General features: G+C 37.8%; 1 non-coding gene and 1 pseudogene across 1 annotated transcript; one reads left to right on the top strand and one right to left on the bottom strand.

Moving 5' to 3' along the window:
• The window catches only part of LOC144368925 (ATP-binding cassette sub-family A member 13-like), a 398,370-nt pseudogene that overhangs the window by 210,771 nt on the left and 163,256 nt on the right, over nt 1-24,343 (top strand).
• On the bottom strand, nt 16,411-16,538 carry LOC144369631 (small nucleolar RNA SNORA40). Its single transcript, XR_013429423.1, has one exon. It is a non-coding gene; the product is annotated as a small nucleolar RNA SNORA40 (small nucleolar RNA).

Raw genomic sequence — 24,343 nt, forward strand, 5'->3', positions numbered from 1 at the left:
CATAGACATAGTTTTTTATGATTTGGGCTTTTAAATCCTGTAGAAAATAAAAAGCAGAATACAAAGCAAAATTATGGTAATCATGATTCTTATGGTTGTTCACGCATTTGTGTTTCTCATGGAACTTTCCATCTGATGTGTCTGGGAGTTATTGTCTATCATTCTATTATTTCAGCTTAAAGGCTCCCTTTAGCATTATTTATGGAGAACCTCCATTAATAATGTACTTCCTTAGCTTTTGTGAATGTCTAATTTCTCCTTCATTTTTGAAGAATATTTATGTCAGATATAAAAAAAAATTAGTTTGACTTTTTTATGTCACTAATTAATTCGCTGTCTTCTGACATGCAAGTTTTCTCCTAAGATAACTCCTGATAGTCACTCTTTGTACAGGACCAGTCTCTCTTCTCCTGGTATTTTCAAGATTGTCTCTTTTTCTTTGACTTTGATAGTCTGTTTATAATGCCATTTGATGTAGGTCTTTGGGTTTCTAGTGCTTAGAGTTCACTGAGCTCCATGTATTAGAATATCTCTGTGTCCTCAAATTTGGAAAAACTTCTGCCTTTGTTTCTCTCTCTTCTATCTCTACAAATTTCAAAATGCATGTATTGGTCCACTTGATATTGTTCCACATGTGCCTTGGGCTCTGTCCACTCTTCTCCATTTTTTTTTTCATTCTGTTCTTCAGACCCAATTATTTCTAGAGACATCCTCATGTTCTTTGATTCTTCTGCCCATCCAAATCTACTTGAATTTCTCTAGTGATTTTTTTTCTCAATTTAGTTATTATACCTTTCATTTCCAGAATTTTCTTTAGTCTTTTTATATATGTTAAAATAGCTTCATCCCTTTACTTAGTTTGTACATTGTTTTATTGATTTCCTTTAGTTCTTCATCCATATTTTTCTTTAACTTACTGCAAGTATTTAGGAGTTGTTTTAAAATCTTTAGCATGTGTTTCTCCAGAGATTGCTTCTGCACAATATATATTTTTTTATTTGGGCTTTTAAATCCTTTAGAAAATATATATATATTTTAAAATTTTCTCATTAGCATTGGTCAGATTCCCCTATTATTTTTATTTTTGTTTTTTGTTTTGTTTTTTGTTGTGATGATATGAGTTAATGTGTGTGTGTGTGTGTGTGTGTGTGTGTGTGTGTGTGTGTGTGTAATCATTTGATAAGAAAGTGGGCATTTAGTGTTTTCCTGAGTCTTGAGATTTCCCTGGGTAAAGGCTTATAGTATTCTTAGTTCTTTTCTGCACATGAATGCTCTTTGGATCTCTGCAGATATGTGCTTTTTTTCTCCTTCTGATTTCCTTGACCAGTTTTAAATGTTTTAGATTCTCAAAGAGTCTTAACCTTAGCTTCATTTCAGGGTCAAATATGTTCTAATATATCTCTTATCTATAATTTCTCTCTTCAGACTTTCATGTATCTATATACTTTCTTTAGTTTTCCTGTCCTGTGGTGTCCACCAATGCCTTCTGTGGATCAAGTCTCTTATCCTAACAATTCTGCTATTCCAGTGTGAATTGTGTGTCATGTTGCCCTCCCTGTGTGAATGTGAGCCCTGCTGCCATTCCTGTATAAGTGTGAATCCTGCTGCCCTTCCTGTGAGAACTGTGAGCCTAGTGACCATTTCTGTGGGCACTGTGAGCCCTGCTGCTCTTCCTGTGTGAACTGTGAGCTCTACTGCCATTCCTGTGTGGATTCTGAGTTTTGCTGCTCTTCCTGTGTGAACTGTGAGCCTTGCTGCCATTCCTGTGTGGATTCTGAGTTTTGCTGCCCTTTCTGTGTGAACTCTGAGTCACACTGCCATGCCTCTGTGAACTGTGGATACTGCTTCCTTTACTGTGTGAACTCTGAGTCCTGTTGCCATTCTCCTGTGAACTCTAAGCAATGCTGTTTTCCTGTATGAACTCTGAATCCAGCAAGACAGATGCCATCCCTGACGTAGTCCCTAATTAGGCCAGAATTTTGAAAGCAACCTCTATTCTGCTCTTCTGCCCCAAAGGAGGGATTCAGGAATTGGGCAGTCACCTCACAATGCCACCAAAACGGAGAAGAGTTATGGCAGAGTCAAATAAAAACACTGAAATATTTCCTACCATTTTGAATATGGTTTTCTTTTCTGTTTTAGGGGGTAAGATGGGATAGAAGTTTGCTTGCTTGCTATAAATTTTTGCTTGATTTCTAGAGCTCCTATAAAATCATTTTAGTCAGTTTGTAGTTGTTTATTGGTAACTTTATTGTGAAATTAGAACTTAGAGCTCCTAATCTGCTGTTTTTCTGACATCCCTCTAATCTCTGAATTGTTTTTAAAGAAAGTGTTCTTTTGACTAAATACTCGGATCTCTTGAACTTTTGGAAATCGTAGCAAAAGGTCACGCAGTTGGCCTTTGTTCTCTGCCATGCTATTTGTGTTAGTGAGCTTTCCATCCCTATAACAAACTATCTCAGATGAATAAGAGAAAAGTTTATATTAATGCCCAATTCTGGAAGTTCCCGTGTGTTTGATTGGTCTCATTGCTTTGGGCTTGTGGTGAAGCAGCACATCATATCAGGAGCATGTGGCAGAATAAATTCACTCACATCACTAGCTAGGAAGCAAAAGAGGAAGAATAATGGCTGTGGGTCCCCCAGTTCCTTTTGGTGTCACACTTCCAATGATCTAATGACCTCCCACTAAGTTACACCTCCTAAAAGTTCTACTACCTCCCAGTAGCACCATACTGAAGACCAAGCCTTTAACACATGGGCCTACGGGGCACATTCAACATTCAAAGTATAGCACTCTCAATAGCTCTTTTTGACTTTTACAACTTTCCTAATTTGTTGAGGCTGAGAATTTTCAAAATTTTTTTTACTTTCTTCTTTTAGTTTTGCTTTTATTCATTTTACTATAAGCATCAAGAAACCAGACAGCTCCTTCAATTCTTGATTTGGAAATTTCCTTAGCTAAATTGTAATTTTGTTGCTTACAAATCCTGCTTTCCACACAACTGCAAAGGACAGTTGTGCTAAATTCTTCTAAACTACAGATGAGGATATCCTTCCTCCAGTTTCAGATAACATGTTCCTATTTCCTTCTGAGCTTTCTGGTCAGCATCTTTAAAGTTTGTTTTTCTACTAATAGTATTTCCTGAGGAATTTAGACTTTCTTTATCATGCTCTTGGAAATTCTCCCATCCACTGCCCACTCCTTATTTTAAACCACATGTACATTTTTAAGTATTTTTTAATGGCAATTATCTATTTCCACTTAGCAAAATCTATAGTACTTTTCTTTTCCTATTAACAAACTATCATCAACTTAGCAAATTAAAACCATACTCATTTATTGCTTTGTGGTTTCTTTCAACCAGAGGTCTGGTCTGAGCACACACAACGGGGTTCTCTGCTGGGGACCTCACAGGGTTGAAATAAAGATGCTCTCAGATGGTGCTCTCCAGAGCTCAAGTTTCCCAAGCTCATTTTGGTTACTAGAAGAATTTGTCTCCTTGGGGTTACAGAACTGAGGTCCTCATTTTTTTTTTTTTTTTGGTTTGATGCCACTTAAGGCTGCTCTCAGTCCCTAGAAAAAACACTTAGGTCTTAACCACACATCCCTCTAAAAACTGGCAATTTCTTCTTCAAAATGAGCAAGAGAGTCTCTGTTTTGATTATTTTAATAGCAGCTGATTAGGGACCTTAATTATACCTGCACATTCACATCACCTTTGCTATGTGATGTCCAGTCATGGGAGTAACAGCCATCATATATCCAAGGTCTTACTCTCAAAGGAAGGGGACTGTACAGGGACCTCAGTCACGGCATGTCACTTTGAACTTGAAGCTACCCAAACCTTGTTATAACAAGCTAATCTGAATTTCTTTAACTGAATTCCTCTGCATATTTATTAGCCATTTGAATTTCCTATTTTGTAATGTTCCTCACTCACTTTTCCCCATGAACTGTATCTTTGTTAATATTAATGTTTAAAATTTATTTTTTTCTAACATAAACTGCAAACATCTTACAGTAAATGACCTAGATCTTAATTATATGACTAGATGACACACAACTATGTCACTCAGATTGAGGAAGGACAATTCCAGCACCTCAGCAGATCCCGTATGTTCCTTCTAAGTCAAACCCCTCCTGTGAGGGACATTCTATCACTTGAGAGTTATTGAGCTTTGTGCAAAAGGAATCATACAATATTTACAGGATTTTTATTTCTTTATATCTTGTCTCTAAAATCCATCCATGTTTATTTCTTATGCAATTTTGAGGTAATGATATTCCAATTTATATACTTTGTCTCTATGTTCTATATTTTATATGAAAATTTTACTTTAATTGGACATAAATGTTATTTTGTCTTTCAATTCTTAGTATTTTGCCTAAATGTGTAGATTCTGAGAATTTCTTTTAAGATACATTAGTTAATGATTTTCATATGTCAGAATAAATGTAAAGGATGAGAGTTTCTTACCAACATTTTGTCATCATGAAAATGTAGGATAATTTACATTGAAAACTTATCGTCTAATATCCTCTTCATTGTGGCTATACATGTTTTTAAAAATGATAATTTCGTGTTCTGAATTTGAGCAACATTAGGAAAATCCATGTAAATATATTAGAAGTAAACATGTGCAAGTAGTTTGTTAAGATTTGGATATGAGGTGTCCTCCAAAAGTTCATGTGTGAGACAATGCAAGAAGGTTTAGAGGAGAAATGATTGGTTCATATCCTTAACCCAATCATCAAATTAATCCCTGATGCGATTAACTGAGTGGTAACTAGAGGCAGGTGGAGTGTGGTGGGAGGCAGTGGTTCTTTGTGGGCGTGACTATAGGGTATATATTTTTTTTTTTTTTTTTTTTTTTTTTTTTATTTTTTTTTTTCTGTTTATTTTTTTTTTATTTTTTTTTTTTTTATTGGTTGTTCACAACATTACAAAGCTCTTGACATATCATATTTTCATACATTAGATTGAAGTGGGTTATGAACTCCCAATTTTACCCCAAATGCAGAATCACATCGGTTATACATCCACAGTTTTACATAATGCCCAATTAGTAATTGTTGTATTCTGCTACCTTTCCTATCCCGTACTATCCCCCCTCCCCTCCCCTCCCTTCTTCTCTCTCTACCCCATCTACTGTAATTCATTACTCTCCTTGTTTATTTTCCCATTCCCCTCACAACCTCTTATATGTAATTTTGTATAGCAATGAGGGTCTCCCTTCATTTCCATGCAATTTCCCTTTTCTCTCCCTTTCCCTCCCATCTCATGACTCTGTTAAATGTTAGTCTTTTCTTCCTGCTCTTCCTCCTTGCTCTGTTCATGGTTGCTCTCATTATATCAAAGAAGACATTTGGTATTTGTTTTTTAGGGATTGACTAGCTTCACTAAGCATAATCTGCTCTAGTGCCATCCATTTCCCTGCAAATTCTATGATTTTGTCATTTTTTATTGCTGCATAGTACTCCATTGTGTAAAGATGCCACATTTTTTTTATCCATTCATCTATTGAAGGGCATCTGGGTTGGTTCCACATTCTAGCTATTGTGAATTGTGCTGCTATGAACATCGATATGGCAGCATCCCTGTAGCATGCTCTTTTAAGGTCTTCAGGGAATAGTCCGAGAAGTGCAATAGCAGGGTCAAATGGTGGTTCCATTCCCAGCTTTCCCAGGAATCTCCAAACTGCTTTCCAAATTGGCCGCACCAATTTGCAGTCCCACCAGCAATGTACCAGAGTACCCTTTTCTCCACATCCTCGCCAGCATTTGTTGTTGTTTGACTTCATAGTGGCTGCCAATCTTACTGGAGTGAGATGGTATCTTAGGGTGGTTTTGATTTGCATTTCTCTGACTGCTAGCGATGGTGAGCATTTTTTCATGTACTTGTTGATTGATTGTATGTCCTCCTCTGAGAAGTGTCTGTTCAGATCCTTGGCCCATTTGTTGATTGGGTTATTTGTTATCTTATTGTCTAATTTTTTGAGTTCTTTGTATACTCTGGATATTAGGGCTCTATCTGAAGTGTGAGGAGTAAAAATTTGTTCCCAGGATGTAGGCTCCCTATTTACCTCTCTTATTGTTTCTCTTGCTGAGAAAAAACTTTTTAGTTTAAGTAAGTCCCATTTGTTGATTCTTGTTATTAACTCTTGTGCTATGGGTGTTCTATTAAGGAATTTGGAGCCCGACCCCACAATATGTAGATCGGAGCCAACTTTTTCTTCTATCAGACGCAGAGTCTCTGATTTGATATCAAGCTCCTTGATCCATTTAGAGTTAACTTTATAGGGTATATATTTTGTATCTGGCAAGTGGAGTCTCTCTGCTTCCCAATCATCATGTGAGCCGCTTCCCTTTGCCACACTCTTCCGCCATGATGTTCAGCTTCACCTGGATCCCCTGGCAAATGGAGCTGGCTGTATATGGACCGACCTCTGAAACTGTGAGCCCATAAATAAACCTTTTCCCCTCTATAATTTTTCTGGTTGGGTCTTTCAGTTGCAGCAGCAAAAAAGCTGACTAAAACATAGTTTTTACTAATGCTATGCGGAAAGAATGGTGTTTTGAATTTAAGAAAGAATCCCTGGAAAAGAGAAATTGCAACATTTTCCATTATCATTGTAAAATATGATTAAAATGTTGTTTTATTTATACTCCAGATTACACATTTCAGAACTGAAATATCATTTTAGAAAATAAATATTTTATTACTGAATAAGGAGTGAGTGCATGAAAACAAATTTGGTGTGAGATCAGCTGCATTTGCTAATTTTACTACATTCTGCAAAATGCTCATTTAACACTCAACACGAGGCCTATACCTGAGTTCAATATAAGTTCCTTAGTAGGTATGACTTTATCAAAATGTTAGACCAGAATACTGGTGAGGTTGTGTATTAATGTCTTAAAAATGAAGTGATTTAGGTTCTTTTTCTTCCCCCATATGATTTACACTAGAGAAATCCAATTTTTAGAATAACCATTAAGAAAAGGCTCCCTGCTCCTGTTGGTGCCCCTGAAGATTACTCTTTTGATATTGATTCCTACTCCTGGCACACCTGCCTGTGGGTACCCCTTCCCTCTACACAGGCCATATGTCTTCCAAGGACTAGCTCTCAAATAACTCAGTGCTTGCTTCTCTGAGAGATTGATGAAGGCTAAATAAAATATAAAATATATACTTTTTAATCATAGGGACCCTAGTAGCTCCATAGAAATGAGTTATGAAGCTTGATGCCTGGGACTGCACATTTGTCCTTGTATCTGTGCTCAGGGTGTGCGAGTCATTTCTTCCTAGAGAGAGACACTATTTATTAGCCCCTAAGTGTATTGGACTCCATGGTGGGTGTCTTACATGTTTTCCATTTTCTCACTTCATCCTCACAGCTAGTTTAGAAATAAGCGTTCCTCTCTGCTTTCTGAATAAGAAGACTGAGGTTTAGAGTTGTTATCTAACTTGTCCAAATCCTCAGCGTTTCCAATATGAAATTCCATACGAGTTCGGGCAATCAAAACTGCCATGGCAGTCTCAGGAGAGCTTTTATCCTTTTTTTAAAAGGCTTTCCTAATAAACTAATGTTTATTATGATATTTTAAATATGCAAAGATAATTGGATTAACTAGTTGGCTTCTAGGAAAATAATAGTTTCCCTCATGAGGATGATGACCTGGAGAGTTTGCTTAAATACATTACTGAGCTGCACTTTTCAATTATCTGACTCAGTAGGTCAGAGATGGGACATGAGAACTTGCATTTTTGACAAGCTCTTAGGTGATGCTGTTTATACATGTCCCACACCTTGAAATCTACTGGCTTTGTGTGAGAGAAGGATAATTTATTTAGTACAATAAATTATGTCTGTATTCTCTCTTTTTATAAAAATACTTTTTTTGTTGTTGTAGATGGACACAATACTTTTATTTTATTTGTTTATTTTTATGTGGTGCCGGGGATTGAACCCAGTGCCTCACCCATGCTAGGCAAGCACTCTACCACTGAGCCACAACCCTAGCCCTGTATTCTCTCTTTATACTGCTTTCTAAGAGGGTACTTGTGTTATGGACAGGGAGCACTGTGTTCCACCCAAATCCGTATGTTGAAGTTCTAACCTTCAGTACATCATCAGGAGATTACATTTTGAAAATATGACTTTTAAGAAGGTAATTAATATTAAATGAGGTCATTAAGGTGGGTTCTAGTCCAACAATTTATTTCCTCATAAGAGAGGAGGAAATTAAGTCATTAGCAAACGCAAAGGGATGCCCATCTGAAGATTCATGGAGAAGATGGCTTTTACAAGCCAAGAACAAGGGTCTGCTGACATCTTGATCTTGGATTTTCAACCTCCAAAATAGATGATAAATGTCCATTGTAAACTGTGCAGTCTTTAGGGCTTTATGATAGCAGGCTGTGCAGATTCACACACCTGGGCAAGTCCTTTCCTCATTGAACTTGCACTTGCACCATGAGGTTTGGCTGTAGCATCCTGCCATTCTACTTGAACTAGAGTAAAAGCTGTTCCATGAGAGCTGGTCCATTGCATAGCATTCTTCTGGCCTCTGATCAAAAGTTACCTCTTCTGGTCATCTTTCTTAACCTTCCTGGACAAAGTTATCTACCCTTTTCTTCTTGTTCTTCCCATACTTAACTTGTGCTTCTTCTATAGGAGTGACCTTGTGGGTTCTTCTTGTTTGTTTGTTTTGTTATTTATTGCATGGTTTTCATTCTCTTCTGGTAGACAGTGTTTTTTACCATCTAATATTTGCCGGCTGTTTAGTAGATTCTCAGTTACAAGAAACCCCATAGTGTCTCCCTTGTCAACTCCTCCGACCTGCCTGGTCAGTTTCATTTCTTCTCACACCCCTGGCCCTTCCTTCTTATGTTGCCATCGCAGGCCTTCCTTTCTTGCTTCATAGAGAAAATATCAGAAAGTGGTTGAAAACCTACACCAACCTCTTATCCCTCCCATCTGCATCCTCTTTTATTTCCTGTTTGAGGAGAGAATGGGTTTCTCTTCCCAGGGCAATTTCTCTGACATGATGATTTCCCTTCCCACCTGTTTGCTCTGTGTTTCAACTTTTTCTTATCTCCTGGATCTTTTCCATTGAGATTTAAAATATCCTTATGGCTCCTCCTTTCAGAAAAACAAAGTAGAAAAGAAACTAAATTTTCCCCCAGAGCCACTTACCTTTTGGAACTTCTTTTTTTAAAAAAAAAAAATAATAATAATTTTGTAATTGTAGACGGACAGCGTGCCTTTATTTTATTTGTTTCATTTTTATGTGGTGCTACGGTTCTAACCCAGTGCCTCACAGCATGCTAGGCAATTGCTCTGCCACTGAGCTACAGCCCCAGCCCCCCTTTTGGTTTCATGACCTCCCCTTTCTCAAAAGAGCTCTTTTCTCAAAAGAGTTGTCAAAACATACTCTGACCCCATGTTCTCACATCCTGCAGGTCCAACAGGGTGTGTTTTCTTCCCACCATTGCATTCTGAAGGCCTGTTCTACTTTCTCTGGTGACTAAGATGACACTAACCCCAGAGAGTATCATCCTCACTCTCTGAGCAGTTTCCTCTTCTTCCTCCCAGGGGAAAGCTCTCCCTGAACCCTAAGATGCCTACTTCTGTACCTTGTATATCGTCACCTGCACACTGAGTTCCACAAGGCTCAGCCAGTCCTAGACATTCTTCTCTACTTACTCTGCAGACTTCCCATAGGCTGTTTTGTCCCAACCAAGGCTTCCTCATCCCTGGGCCCCTGCCACTGACATATTTAGAGTCAGCTTAGATGGCTTCTTCGGGCTGTGACTGCCTCTTAGCATCCCTAAATCAGTATGTTTAAGCCCAACTCATGCTTCTCACCCATACACCCCTTTTCTCCCTCATTGTTTTTAGTGTGAAAGAATATCCTCATTCTCTACCTAGTTTGCATGCAAGAATGCTAGGGTTGTTCATGAACCTTTTATTCTCCTCCTTCAAATACAGTCATCTGTAAATTCCATTAGTGTGTTCTCTATACTGCAATCAGAAACTTCTTCAAAATTAACTATTTGCTTACATTATTCTCTCAAAAAATGTTGGATATTCTGTCTTCCTGGATCCAAATCGGGAACTCTTAAGATAATAATATATGGCCAGGATCCCCCTCCCCACCCCTGCATCTCTTCCTACTCCTTGGACAGATGGAGCTCTGTCTTATCCCCAGAGTCTTCAAAACTGCGCCTCTCCTTTCCCCCAAAGGCTCTCTCCTTTTTCCCTTTTCTCCAAGATAATTCTTCCGTGCATGATTTAAATACATGTCCCTTTTGCAAAGAGTCTTCTTCAACTTACCGGATGGGGAAGATCACTCCTATAAGTGCCCAGGTTCAATCTTATCCTTCACAGCACCTGTGACAGGTTGCATTTAAGTAGTTAATTGTGCTTGCCCTTTAGAAGAGTGGAAGCCCAAGAGGATAGAACCTGGAGTTCTATTTATTGCTATACTTCTAGCACTGAATACAGTGCCTTTTCCTAATATGCAGGAAATGCTTGTTCCTCACCTAACTGAGGTGATGGTAGATGGCCATGCATGTGAAGGTGGGTAGTGATGATGAGGCCTTACCTGGGTTTCCCTTTTTTAGGGCTTCTAAAATGCATGGGTCAGGGCATGCATCTGGCCTTTGGAGGAGCTCACTACATGCTCCTTCCTTCCCACCTGTAGGATGAACAGCTTCACAGCGCCAGCCACATTGATGGACCATCTCTGAATACTATGTTCATGACACAGTTAAAAAAGAGAAGGGACCTTTTCAAAGAAGATTTTAAAAACACCTGGGTACTTATTAAAATAGTATGTTCTTAGACCTAACCTTCACTATTTTTGATTCTGAAGATGTGAGCATTTGTAGTTTTTAACAAGCACCTCAAATCCCTATAATTTAGATGGCCTGTGGTTACTACTATTTAAAAAAAAACACCCTATTTGATTCCTTTTAAGCTTAAAGTTCAGGTGAAAGATCACGAATCCATGTAATATTGGGAATCTTGGAAACATAGTTATTTTCTTTATATGTCATAGCTGTGGTTTTTTTTTTTAATGAAGCCTTATCTCCCCATGTGAGATCTGAGATTGCATTTAAATTTAAATTTTCAGCTCTATGGCTTGTCAGTACCACTTTACATAAAGTTCTTTTCTTCCCCCCCCCCCACAATTTAATCCTCTGTATTTCCTTCCTAATTACTACTACTTCTGATGGAAAGTAATTTTGGCAGTGATTAATTTGAGGGGTCTGCAACCTCTCCTTTGCTTTTTAAGACAATCCTGTTTGCACAGCCCATTCTACATGGGGCCGCCTTAATTTTCTGCCTCTTCAAAGAGCTATTCCAAATTCTATGTGTGTCTTCTAGGCTTCACTATCATGTTCAAACCAGAGTGCTGTCTTCTCTTCTTTGTCCACATTTCCTTGAACTTAAAAAAAAAAAAAAAAAAAAAAAAAACCAAAACCCCACTGTCCCTGCAAAGCAAGGTGGGGAGGAAACATGCTGCTGCCAATTACACATGCCAAAGAAGGTTTGTTTTCCACGTTAGCTAAAATCAGCAGAGAGCTAACGGCAGGGTGCTCTGTAGAAAAGAGTCTGCCAAAATAAAATGGAATTGAAATTGACTTGGGCAGGATAAATGCTGGTGGCAGGTGCCAGGAAGCAGCAACTTCTGTCAGGGGCAGTGGGAAGTCGAGAGAGTGTGTAAAGCTGTCATTCTTGCATCCACGCCGATCAGATTTGCCAAGGAAAACTTCTAAGGCTGGTGATGAATAGGTTCAGCTCTTATTTCCTGAATTGGAATATCATGTTTGTGTGACATATTTGACAAGGATGGGCTTCACTCATCGTAAGGGTAGTCATTGCCTCAAGAGTAAATGATGGGGCAACTGGGGGGAAATTCGGATGGGAGTAGTCCCAGGCAACCTTCACTGACATTTCTATGTCTGGACAGCGAAAATAACAGGGTCCTTGAGAGCTTCTTCAAGCCCTCCTCTACACTCTCTTTCTCACTGGAGTCAAGGAGAACCGAGCAGGGCATCCCCTACTGGCTACTGTTTGAGGATACCCTTGTTCAAAATACTTTGGACCCCAGTGTTTCAGGTTTCAGGTTTGGGTTATTTGCATAGACCTAATGAGACACCATGGGTATGGACCCAAGCCTCAACGTGAAGTTCATTTATGTTTCATATATACCTTATGTACATAGGCCAGAGGTGATTTTATAAAATATTTTCAATTATTTCATTCATGAAGCAAAGTTTCTCGATGTGGCCTTTTTCTATGGGTAGCATCATGTTGGTGCACAGAAGGTTTTGTATTTTGAACAAGTTCAGAATTTGGATTTTGAATTAGGGTTGCTCAACCTGTATCTTAATTCCATTCTTGTCCCTAGCTCCTTAAATATCATCTTCTAGTAAATAGAGATGCCTTGGAATAGTATGTGGAACAGCTGTATTTATTTCTCTGAAGACTATACTACTAATGTGTGACTTTGCTTTGTCAACTGCTTTAACTTTATTGTTTTCACACTGAAAATGATATTGAAATGGAGCTACTGTTGGTGAGTTGAAGACTTCTCTTCTCAATCACCTTCTTTAGTCTAACCTTCACATCGAATCCCCCAAGGCTCAGTCAATCTTATACTTTTCTTTTCTTCTGTATTCAAAATGCTAGTCCATAATATTTAAAGTGAAAAACTAAATCTACATATACCAACTTGAATAAATCTTGAAAATATGTTATATGAACAAAGGTTTTGATATGCTACTCATTGTATCCTACATATATGAGTTTTTGAATTTTTAATTTTTTTTTTTAATCACAGTGTTACATATGCACTCAGTAGGTGGAATTGTCAAAGCTGAGGGTAGAATAAAGAGGTTAAAGGAACTGGAAGAAATGCATAGGAATTATTAAGTTTTGGGGAGAGGAGAAGAATGAACCTAGGAGAAATGAAAGCCTCAACTAAATCACGTGATAAAAAGAACTGAATCTAATACTTGGTCAATATCCATCCATTCACTCAATCATCAGACCCTACTGAACATCTTATTTGGGCTACTGGAGGATGTGCTTGAAGCTGAAAATAGAACGAACTAAGCTCCATCCTTCCCAGTTACAAGGACCTCCTCACCAGTGAAGATGGCAGATATAGTGAAGGTCATGAAAGTAGGAAGGGAGAGGAACATAGGTCTCAGGTCCAGGTGATTTTTCTTCTCTTTTAGCTACGTTTGTTGGCCCTCACTATGTTCCAGTTGCTACCTGAGAGGCTCTTACTTGCACAATCCTCATAAACTTTCCCGAAATGAATAGTTTGAACAAATTGTCAAAGAGACAGGGCGCCCTGGCTGAGATCGTAATTGGGGTACAGCCGACATACCCCTAACAACGCTTCCCTATCCGCCAATCAGAACTGTGAAGGGAGCTCAAGCTTGGAGATGTGAGCCATTTAGAGACTGTGGGAAGACCTGTGTTTGGTGCATTTCAGGAGGAAAAACCAAACTCAGCACTTTGGTGACTTGCTTAGGTGGTGGAAGTGCTTACTGACTCTGCTGGGGCTGCACCTGGTGCCCTGAGGGTCAAGTCACTGTTCAAGGCAGGCGTCCTCAAAGGAGTTTCAGCAACCTTTAAATTATTCAAAAGACGTGGCTGAGTGTAAGGGATGACCCCGTTCCAAAGTGAAATCCTAATTTGATGCCTTTAACATTTTGGCTATTATAATCGGAGTGCTTTTCAAAAGAATCACATCAATGATACATCAGCTGTATAGCAATTGGGAACTTCAGTGGCATAACATGTAGAGAATGGCTCTTTTATCTGTCTAGTTTTTTTCCCCCCCTTTCTTTTTAAAGAAAAATCACCTTTTGAAAATGCTGTTAAAAGCAAGGAATAGACCAAGTATTGTAAACGTTGAGTAAGATACAGTTGTAAGATTGTCAATGAAACAATTTAGATAAATATAGCCTTCACTTATTAGCTTCTCTAAAGAAGTAAACATAATTGAGTTAGCTTTTGAAAACTATATTTAATCAAGGTTATAGGGATGTAGCATGATTTTAAAATTTGTCTATGTCTGTCTGTATTACCATGCTTAATGTTTAATTCATGAGTATATTTTAAACTTTATGTTGTGTTAGTAAGCAAACAAGCGCCACAAAACAAACATTTTCCTTTTTTTTTCTTTTGTTTTCCTTTTTATTCTGTTTTCCATGTCCTATTTCCTCGATCCCCATCACTTCTTCCCTTATAAGTGGACATTTGATTTTGTTTTTTCCCCCCCTTGGGGAAATACAAATAGTATGAATAAGATAATTTATTTATGATTTGTATAAATATCATACAACTATAGATTTTACTGGGACAAAGACTGAAGACTAACACATCTAAGTTTTTTTTTTAAATAAATGGGGAAACTGATGAAAAATTACCTGCCCAAAATATCCAGTACATTCAGGGTAAGTAAGCCAGGGATGGAATGCAGGCATCCTGACTCCTAGTGATAGATTATGTGGCTTCTCCTGTGAGACATTAATAAAATCCTACCCATTTGAAAGAAATCTACTTATTTAGTTAAAATATATTTCCCACAAAAACTTACAGCATTATTAAAGTTTCTGTACAATCAAATGAGATCCTTTTGCACCAGGGCGGTAAGAAACAGATGGAATGATTTATGTCTTTTTATATCTAACAAATGATTTTTGAAGTCCAAGGTCATGACTGGAGTGCAGAAAAAAAAATGGACCTCATGTTATTCCTTAAGGAGCTTAGCATATTTCTGGCTCATAATCTGTGTCTTTGCATCCAATTCCCTCTATTCTAGGACCTCCTGCACATCCTAGTTATCTTCCCTACCTGTCAGCAAACACCTTTTGACTTTTGAATCCCTGGCTTTGACAGCCTCTGTGGAGGAGCTTTGTGTGACCTCCACAGCTTACATTCTGCCCACTGGTCAGGTCTAGCTGACAGGCTTTGGGGACCTAGTTGACTCCTATCCAAGACCAGGAGTCTCTCAAAACCTCTCTTCATGTAGCTAACCTGAGGGCCTGCTGAGATGCTGGATTTAGTAAATACTGTATTTCATTCCTGCAAATTTCTTATTATATAACTTCTCCTGTCTTGGATTTAAGTATAAATAAATAAGAGGCTTGAACTATATGATTTTAAATATCTGCTTTGGTTTTTAAATTCTGTAAACCCAGGGAACAGAGAATTATACAGTTTCCATCTCATAAGACTATGGTTCATTTCCTGAATAAGTATACAGTCTTTACAAGATAATTATTGATTACAAGATGAATAAATATTCATTTGGTTGAAAAAAAAACCCAGAAAGTTGTGAAGAAGAAAATAAAAATAGCCATAATTTCATCAGACAAATAAATATGAATCTTCAACTAGGGTGAAAAATTTTCATAGAAACACAACTTTTTGAATTGAAATACCTTCTTTATCAAATAGTATACAGAATATGGAAATTAGTAAAAAAAATACTTTGCACTGAATATGTGTGCAACAAAATTTCATTTTTTTCTAGTTTAGTATTTGTCTTTTTTGTGAATAGCATTAATTTTATATTTTTTTCATCTGATATGAGTATTTTTTTGTAAGAATGTATTTAATATTTTAATCCTTCCTCCTTTCTTGGGTTAATGAATGTTGTTAATGATTTTGGTAACATAACTCTCCCCATTTTATTGGGGCATCTTCCATATGTATGAACACTTTTTCCAAAAAAATGATATAATCCCATTTGAAATTCCTTATTCACTTACCAAGTTTGCCATATATCCTTTATTCACTTACCAAACTTGCTAAATATTTAGTGATTCATATATTCCACAGTATGGTTGTACAGTCTGAGCATTTCTAATCTGAAATCCGTAATGCTCCAAAACATAATTTTAAAAAAATCAATAAATTTTTGCTTAAGGCGTTTCCCGTTGTGGTTCCTTTGTGTCCATCACAAGGATGCCCTTTTTTAAAGAACTGATGCTTCTCTAGTTGTCCCAACAACACACCATTCTTTTTCCATTTGAATTATGGAATTCTGATGATTTCACAATTCTCCACCTAGAATATTTGGGATTTAATTTCTTCAAGTAATTAACTTTAGGATCTCAATAGGAGAAAACAGGTAGCTAGAAGCAATGGAAATAAACCCTTATGCTTTGGGAGTAGATGGAACTGCCTGGTTCTTATGTGCTGACACTTTCTCTAAACATCAGTGAGTTCACATCATATTCTTCCTATTATCTCACACAGTAGTACAGATATGGGATATGTTAATAAAATAGTTAAACAAACACAGTAAGATATATCTTCAACCCAATGCCTCATTTTCTGAAGATAGCCTTTTCATTTATCAATTAGGTATAACATTCTTGCTTGTATGAATCAAAACTCATACTGAACAATGAGTTCTAGGTTCCAAAAGAGAATTTATTTTTTGCACTATTCTCTAAGTCCAAATATATAAAAAAGTTTGAGATTTAACATGATGCCATGGCATAAAATTCCATATCTGATCTCACGTAATGGTTACAGACAAAACATAAGTATGCTAAAAATATAGTATAAAATATCCTTTGGGCTACATGTAAAACATTCCTATAAATGATGTGTTTAGACTTGGTGTCCATTCTCATCATGTATAAATGAATACCCCAACATTTGAAAAAAAAACTGTAAATCTGAAATATTTTGTTCTCAATATTTTGGATCAGGGATCCTCAAACTATATGGTAACTTGTTTGATTAATTTCCATGGATTTGACTATTTTCTGTAAGATAAAACAAGTCACTTTGCTTTAAATATTTCATTCATTTATGTTTTTTTTTTAAATAATACAGGGGGCTGGGATTGTGGTTCAGTGGCAGAGTGCTCGCCTAGCATGTGTGAGGCACTGGGTTCGATTCTCAGCACCACATATAAATAAATAAAATAACGGCCCAGTGATAAATACAACTAAAATTGAAAAAAAAGTTACTATAACTGATGGCTTGAAATTAAGCAGATTAAAGGAGGTCCATATCTGTTTCCCATAAATGACTATAGAGATCTCTTTACCTGCCAGCAGTGTATAAGACCCACTTCCGTGAATCCTCAATAATATAATATTTACTATATGGATGAGTGAGAAAGCCCAGTTCTTTCATTATTCTACAATGTTCACATGCTGGCTATTTTATAGATGTTTTATGAACTACATGTTTTGTGTTCTTTGTGTCTGTTTTTCTTTTGGAGTATTCATCTTATTTTTATCCACATGAAAACATTATGTTGGTAATGCTTCATTTTAAAATATTTAGGAACATTTTGGTGAACTTGATAATGTCTATATTGTATTCTGAGGTGCCTAGTAAGTCATGCGATGTTAAGATTTGAAAAACTGTGGCCACTTGACCAAAAAATAAAAACAAAAAGAAAAGGAAAGAAAGAAAGAAAAGTAAGTAGGTAGGTAGGTAGGTAGATAGGAAGGGGAAAAAAAAGATAAGAGAAGGAAATAAAAACACAACTTTGGACACATCCCTTAAGTAATTTGATGGTCGGAGTTAATGGGGATGCATAATTGTGGATGTAACTAGAGTCCTTGAATATAATTGTACTCATAAGTCAAATAAGACAATTCATAACAATTTGGTCCAGCATTTTAATTTTTGTCTGTTAAATTATTCATGCGAATACTTTTATAAGTTTAGCCATGAATATTTGATTGGTGGTGAATTTATAACCATAAACTATCTCAGTCTTTTATTTTTTTCTCATTTATACCCAATTAACATATATGAGAAGGTGGAGACAATTTATTCTTTTTAATATATGACATACCTTTCTCCACAGACTTATTGAGGCTGTCTGATGAACATTTACTATGACTGGAAGTCAATATTATGCCTGTTTTGATAGTTTAATAAATGTTCTAATAACAATCCTCACTATCCAGAGGGAAAATATTATAAGTCTCTTTTACAACTGAGGAGATGACATTCAAAGAGGTTAAGTAGTTTTCCAGAAGTCATACAGTATGTTGGAGACTAAGATTGGATTCACATCTAGGTCAATGTGGATAGAACTTCCTTTATCTGTTCATGATGAGTGAGGCCAGTGAAAACATGGACCATCATTCTCTGTCTCTGTCTCCATGCCCGTCCCATCATAAGGACAAATTTGCTGAGTAGATATCCAATAGTTTCTTTCCAATACATGAATAGATATTTACTACCTTTTGCTTGCTGGGCACACTCTCCTATGAGAAGGTGTATACTTCGGCAGACTGCTAGGTGGGCTGAGCTGTATTTGTTCACTTTTCATTCTAAGATCAAAATACCTGAAAAAAAAAAACAGGAGGGAGAAAGTTTATTTGGCTCATGGTTTCAGAGATTCAGTCCATGGTCTGCTGACTCCATTGCTCTGAGACCATGTGAGGTAGGACCATGTGAGGTGGCAGAAGGGCATGGTGGAGAAACAGTTCTCCTCTCATGGTGACCAGAAGCAGAGAAAGAGAGGAAGTGGCTACTGAGAAGATGAACCCTTCTAGGACACACTTCACCCATCTCCTGCAGCCATGGTGCACCTGCCTATAGTCACCGCCCAGTTGGTCCATTCAAACTGGGATGGACTGATTAGGTTATGGCTCTCACAACCCAATCATTTGACCTCTGGATATTTCTGCATTAACACAGAAACTGTGGGAGAACATCTCATATCCCAACTATAACAATGGTCAAGTGTGCGTAGTTAGAGGTCAAAATCAAGAGATGCTACATTAGAGCTAAGTTGTGGGTTGTGCCCTTGAACAGGTGATGATTTTTGTAGTAATGAGGTATCACAGGACTCACCAGGGACCTTCCAGTTCCTCTTGATTCTGAACAGAATAAGGCATTCTGCTAATAGGGGAAAACTTCTTAGTCAAAAGGCAGTGAAGACATCACACTGTTATCTCAATAATTACTTTAATAAATCCAGAAAATGGGCAACCCCAAAACACCTCAATTATTTTAACTTGAACCAGATAACTCTCATAATTATCCTAGTAAATCTGAATACATACCATGAATTGGTTCTTATCCAGCATCATAATCCCATAAAAATATCAAGAATGATATACATAAATGAAAGGTTCCCATTTAGCTTAATAATATACCTTTTCTAGCACTCAAATCTCTCTATAAACTGACTTAATAACTGCTTCATAAGAGCTTCATAAAAATCATCATTGATAATTCATTGAATCAGTGGTTCCACAGCCCAGCTGAGCATCAGAATCCCCTGGGAAATTACTAAAAAGCACATTCTTATCTCTAGTCTTTGGAGAATCAAATATTTTAGAAGTGGGGCCTAGAAATCAGCATGCTAAAAGAATTTCCAGTTGAATATGGTATGTAGCCTGATTTAAAAATCATTCGTTGTAGCTCTGACTTTTGTGGAGTGAAGTGAGAGTCTGTGTCTAATCAGGTGACTCCTGGGCTTGGGCCTCTTCAGCCAGGTGCAAGGGGCTGTAAAGGTTCTTCATGACTTGGACTCTGATGACCTTTCACCTTCATATCCTGACACCCCCCCATGCATCGGTGCCACATTCTGCTCCCTCTCAGTTACTCACAGAATACCCCATGCTTATTCACTTCTGTTTGATCTTGAAACGTACACATTTTCCTGACTTCCTGCAAACTCCTATGGGATTATAAGGATGATCTCACCTACCTGTTTTCAGGGCTGTGCTTGCTTTCTCCTTTTTGCTTTGAATCATGGAAACTTGCCTCCTGGTACCAACTTAAGTTTGCTCACTTGATTCCACTGTGTTGTTACATTTTTATATTAACTTCTCTGCTAGGCATTTTTGAGGACAGAAACCAAATAGTCCAAGGCCCATTATATAGTTTAGGCCAATGAAGGAATAGGTTCAGATGTGCATTTTTCATCCCCAACTGCTCTCTTGTAACATTGTTACAAATAATTTATGTTTCAAAATGGTGCAGTTTCTTTAAAAAAGAACTATTCAGATATTCTTGTATTAATTGCATTTCACTGTGATGTTTATGGGCAGTATAATCAGTAGGACATCTGTTCTTTCAGAAGACCACTTTTCTTGTGAAATACTCTGTATTAGATTTTCTGGAGTATCTTAGAGGAATCACTGGGGAAACCATTGACAGAGATGATGAGCCCATGAGATGTTGTTTTAAGGTCACAGTCCTGGGTCTGGCTCACATTTTGCTGCTGATTACTCATCTTCAACATTTTTTTTCCCGTGTGTGTGTGTGTGTGTGTGTTTTGCTTGGAATCTTTAGCCTCAATTGGAGCATGTTTATATGTGTATAGAATTTGTGTGTGTGTGTGTGTGTGTAATCTTCAAGTGGTCCATCTTGAGGGACCCATAGATCAATGGTGCATAACTCACTCTATCCTTTAGAATTTTACTTGTTGGCTTTTATGATCTCTGAAGACTTTTCAGAGTTGCTTGATTCCATACAGGAAAAAAGGGAGGAAGGGACAGGATTGCTGAGATCCAGTGGGCTCAGGGTGCTGCAGCTGGAGGAGAGGCCCTGCCTTGAGAGCTGATTAGCTCCTCTCTGAGTGGGAAGGAAGGACATGGTAGAACTGAGGGAAGTCAGTGATGTGGTTCTCCAAAATTTGACTAGCTCATTATCTATTACCCGGGACTTTCTCAAGAAAGACTTCATCAACAGCAGACGAATAGAATGGTAGAAGGAGGGGAGCTCTAATAAGGAGAGAGCCTCCCTGTACCCCCACTCCCCAGGAAACTCAATGTCTGGGAGTTCAAGAACCTCTTGCAATTCTTTTGATTCCTCAGAAACCCCCTAGACCCCAGGCTTTAGGTCAGGCCCTGTCTTCTCTTCCATTTGCATGTACTCCTTCACCTTCAGGAGCAAGAACAGAGTGAACCCACAGCAGCACTTCACCCTGTGTTTAAAGCTGAAAGAGCTGGTATGCTAACTTTCCAGGACATGGGTATGCGAAGGCCTCCTGTTGTCCTTTTGATATAGTAACCTGCTCTTATTTAGGCCCAAGGATAGGCCCAAGGATCACCTAGAGGACAAATGAAGAGAATCGTTAGAACCAGGCAGATCATGGGAACCATGTCCATCCGTGTCTGACTCACTGTTAACTTTGTGCTCTTGCAGGTGACTCTCCTGTGAGGACCCCACCTGCATGGACCCTGCATGCACCTATGAGAGGTCACCAGCTGCTTCTCGCACAGGTAGCTGCCCTCCTGAGGAAGAGGCTGCTCCACACACTGAGAGCCTGGAAAAGCACAGTCTCAGACCTGCTGCTGCCTGTCCTTTTTGTGGCCTTGGCCATGGGCCTGTTCATGGTGCAACCTCTGGCCACCGAATACCCTCCCCTCAAACTGACACCTGGCCACTATGAGAGTTTGGAAACTTACTTTTTCAGGTAAGAAACTTTTTTATTTCAAAATTATGAACACATTGTGAATAAAGACAGACTATGAATAGTGTCATAGACTGAATGTTTGTGTTTCTCCCTAATTTTTTTTTTTTGTGGAAATTCAACTTTCAACATGATAGTACTTAGAGATGGGTTCTTTGGATGGTGACTAGTTTAGGAGGATGAGCCATTATAAATAGGATTAGTGTCCTTGGAAGGAAACACTAGGAAGGTAGCTTGCATTCTTTCCTCCATATGAGGATACTGTTAAAGAATCCTTAAAACAATTAAATTTGGTAGGTTTTTGTTTGTTTGTTTTTTTTGTTTTGTTTTTTTAAGCAAAGCAAAGCAGAAGTGATTCATGAATAGGGCAGCTCCTGGAACCATAGCAGGTTCTGAGAACTTCAACTAACTACCATCACAAAGCATTTACAGAAAAATGGAAATGAGGCATAGAAAACAATGTACTTTGCTATAGTCTACTAGATCAATCAATTGGTTAAAGCTTGATCAATCAGTTGCAGTGCCTCCTGCAACCAACCAAAGTTCAATTCCTGCAATTGAATTTTATGTTAATTTGGTATGTTGGGCCCAGTGCAGATGCCCAGTCAAAATTCATGGTCACCCAAAATTTTGTTTGACAGTTCTCTGTCATATGAAGAAGATAGTCATCTCTAACTCAGAAAAGGGCCCTGGGGTGAACTCAGCCATGCTGGACCCCAGGATTTCTCCAGTTTCTAGAACTGTGAGAAATAAACTTTTGTTGTTTAGAAGCTACCCAGCTTATGGTACTTTGCTATATTAACCTGAGCTGACTAAGAAAAATAGCATTAGCTTTGATATTTTTAAGAATCTCAAATAAAAATATTTATATGAGGTGCAGTAGGAGTCATTTGGAGGCAGAAGTCTTGCTTAACATGTTCAAGTACCTGGCTTTGATCCCCAGCACCACACACACCCAAAATTCTAATGTGAATGCTTTTATTATTTCTGAGGTAGAGTTCACAGGGATAGCTGTTGAGAAGCCCCTGCTCTTTTTAGGGTTGTGTCAAAGCAGATACCTAGGACCTATGGGGCAGGACTGGCTCCCAACCTCCATATCAATGACTCCTCCCTATACAGACAAGCATCTTTGTAAAAAAAAAAAAAAAAAAAAAAAAAAAAAAAAAAAAAAAAGGACATTAGTCACTGACCCCTACTCCAAGCCCTTAGCAGTAAGTAGGAGGGCCAGATATGTTTCAGAATTTTTAGGATCTTAGAAAAAATATATAAATTGTACATTTCACAAAATCTTCCATAGTTACTTTAAGAAAAATGACCCATAACAGGACATACCTATCTGCAGGGAACTGTATGACTTACGCAAAATGAGGTCAAGGCCATAAATGAGGTTGGGAGTGGTGAAACATGCCTATAATCCCAGTGGCTGAGGAGGATGAGGCAAGAGGACTGTGAGTTTAAAGCCAGCTTCAAGCAACTCAGCAAGACATGAAGCATCTCAGTGAGACCCTGTCTCTAACTAAAAAAAAAAAAAAAAAAAAAAAAGACCTGGGAATGTGGCTGGTGGCTCCGTGGTTTTTTCTGTACCATAGGTCAGGGTTTGCTGGCGATAAATTTAGAGGAGTCCAAGTTTTGCCATCCAGGTAATTTACACAAGATAGTCTTGGGGCTTTTGGGGTTATAGATTCATAAACTTGGGATTAGAAAACAAAAGGGGAACCCTGATCACTGATCACTTCTGCCTCTGTTCAGTTGGCTTCTCCCCAGATTCAGCTGCAGCTCTCTTGTCATAACCCATACTCTCAAGAACTAATCTAGTCCTAAAAGAACAGCAATAATACCTTCTGAGGATGGAGCCCCATGATTCAATTTTCTTCCAATAGGACCCACCTCCTGAAGCTCTCCCCACTGAAACACAGTCAAACCAGTGACCAAGCTCCCAGCATGTGAAACTTGGGGAACACACTCAATCCTCTGAGACAATAGCAGTATACAAGGCACAAATCATACCCTCAGAAAGTCAGCAATCAGTAGAGAGAATAATTTTACAAACATAGGGGAAAATCTTAGAAAAGTCATGAGATGGGTAGATATTTGGTTTGAGAGTTATATCTAAGTTGCAGGAAGAGGTTGGTTTTTGTTTTTTGTTTTTTGGGTTTTTTTTGTTTTCTTTTGTTTTTAAAGGTTTTTGCACCTGAACTCAATCTTCAAATATAAATATATGTTTCTTAGGCAAGTCAGAGAGAAAGTTTCTTTTCTCTTACTTGCTAGAGGAAGAAGTGTGAGTAAATGTGAAGAGTAATCCAGCAAGTCTTCATATTTCCTGCAGATGACAGAGGCATTCTAAGTAGAAGGTTCTTTGTTTTGTAAACAAAATGAAGGAAAGCATTAAGAACATTTTAAACTCTGGGAAATGATATAATTGGGATAATTCTTGGAGCTTTCAGGCATGGAACCTGACATGGAGCAGTCCATTTGATTTTCTTTTTCTTATAGGCAACTTTTCAGTCTGCAATAATTTGTTCTTTATTTTTAGAGTGGAGATTTTTTATTTTCCAATTTATTTCCTCAGCCAACTTGAAGATTTAGTATTTTTGAGTTCTGGATAATTTTCTTCTTTTATAATTTTAAACATTTCTTCACCCCTCTTTTTTTTTGAGTTCCTGTTAAATACAAATAGTAACACTGGAGAAATTCTACAAACAGATAGTCAAAAAGAAAAGGTAAAGAAATCTTGAAGCGGGGCACAGTGGCTCATGTTAAGATCTCATGTTAGGATCTTTCAGATCCATTTTTCAAGTTCTTTATCTTTCCTTAAAGTTTTTTCTTTTTTTCTTTTGTACCAGATATTGAACCCGGGGAAACTTACCCACTGAGCCACATTTCCAGCCCTATTTAT

Source organism: Ictidomys tridecemlineatus, chromosome 12 (assembly GCF_052094955.1).
Source record: "Ictidomys tridecemlineatus isolate mIctTri1 chromosome 12, mIctTri1.hap1, whole genome shotgun sequence".
Taxonomy (NCBI): Eukaryota; Metazoa; Chordata; class Mammalia; order Rodentia; family Sciuridae; genus Ictidomys; species Ictidomys tridecemlineatus.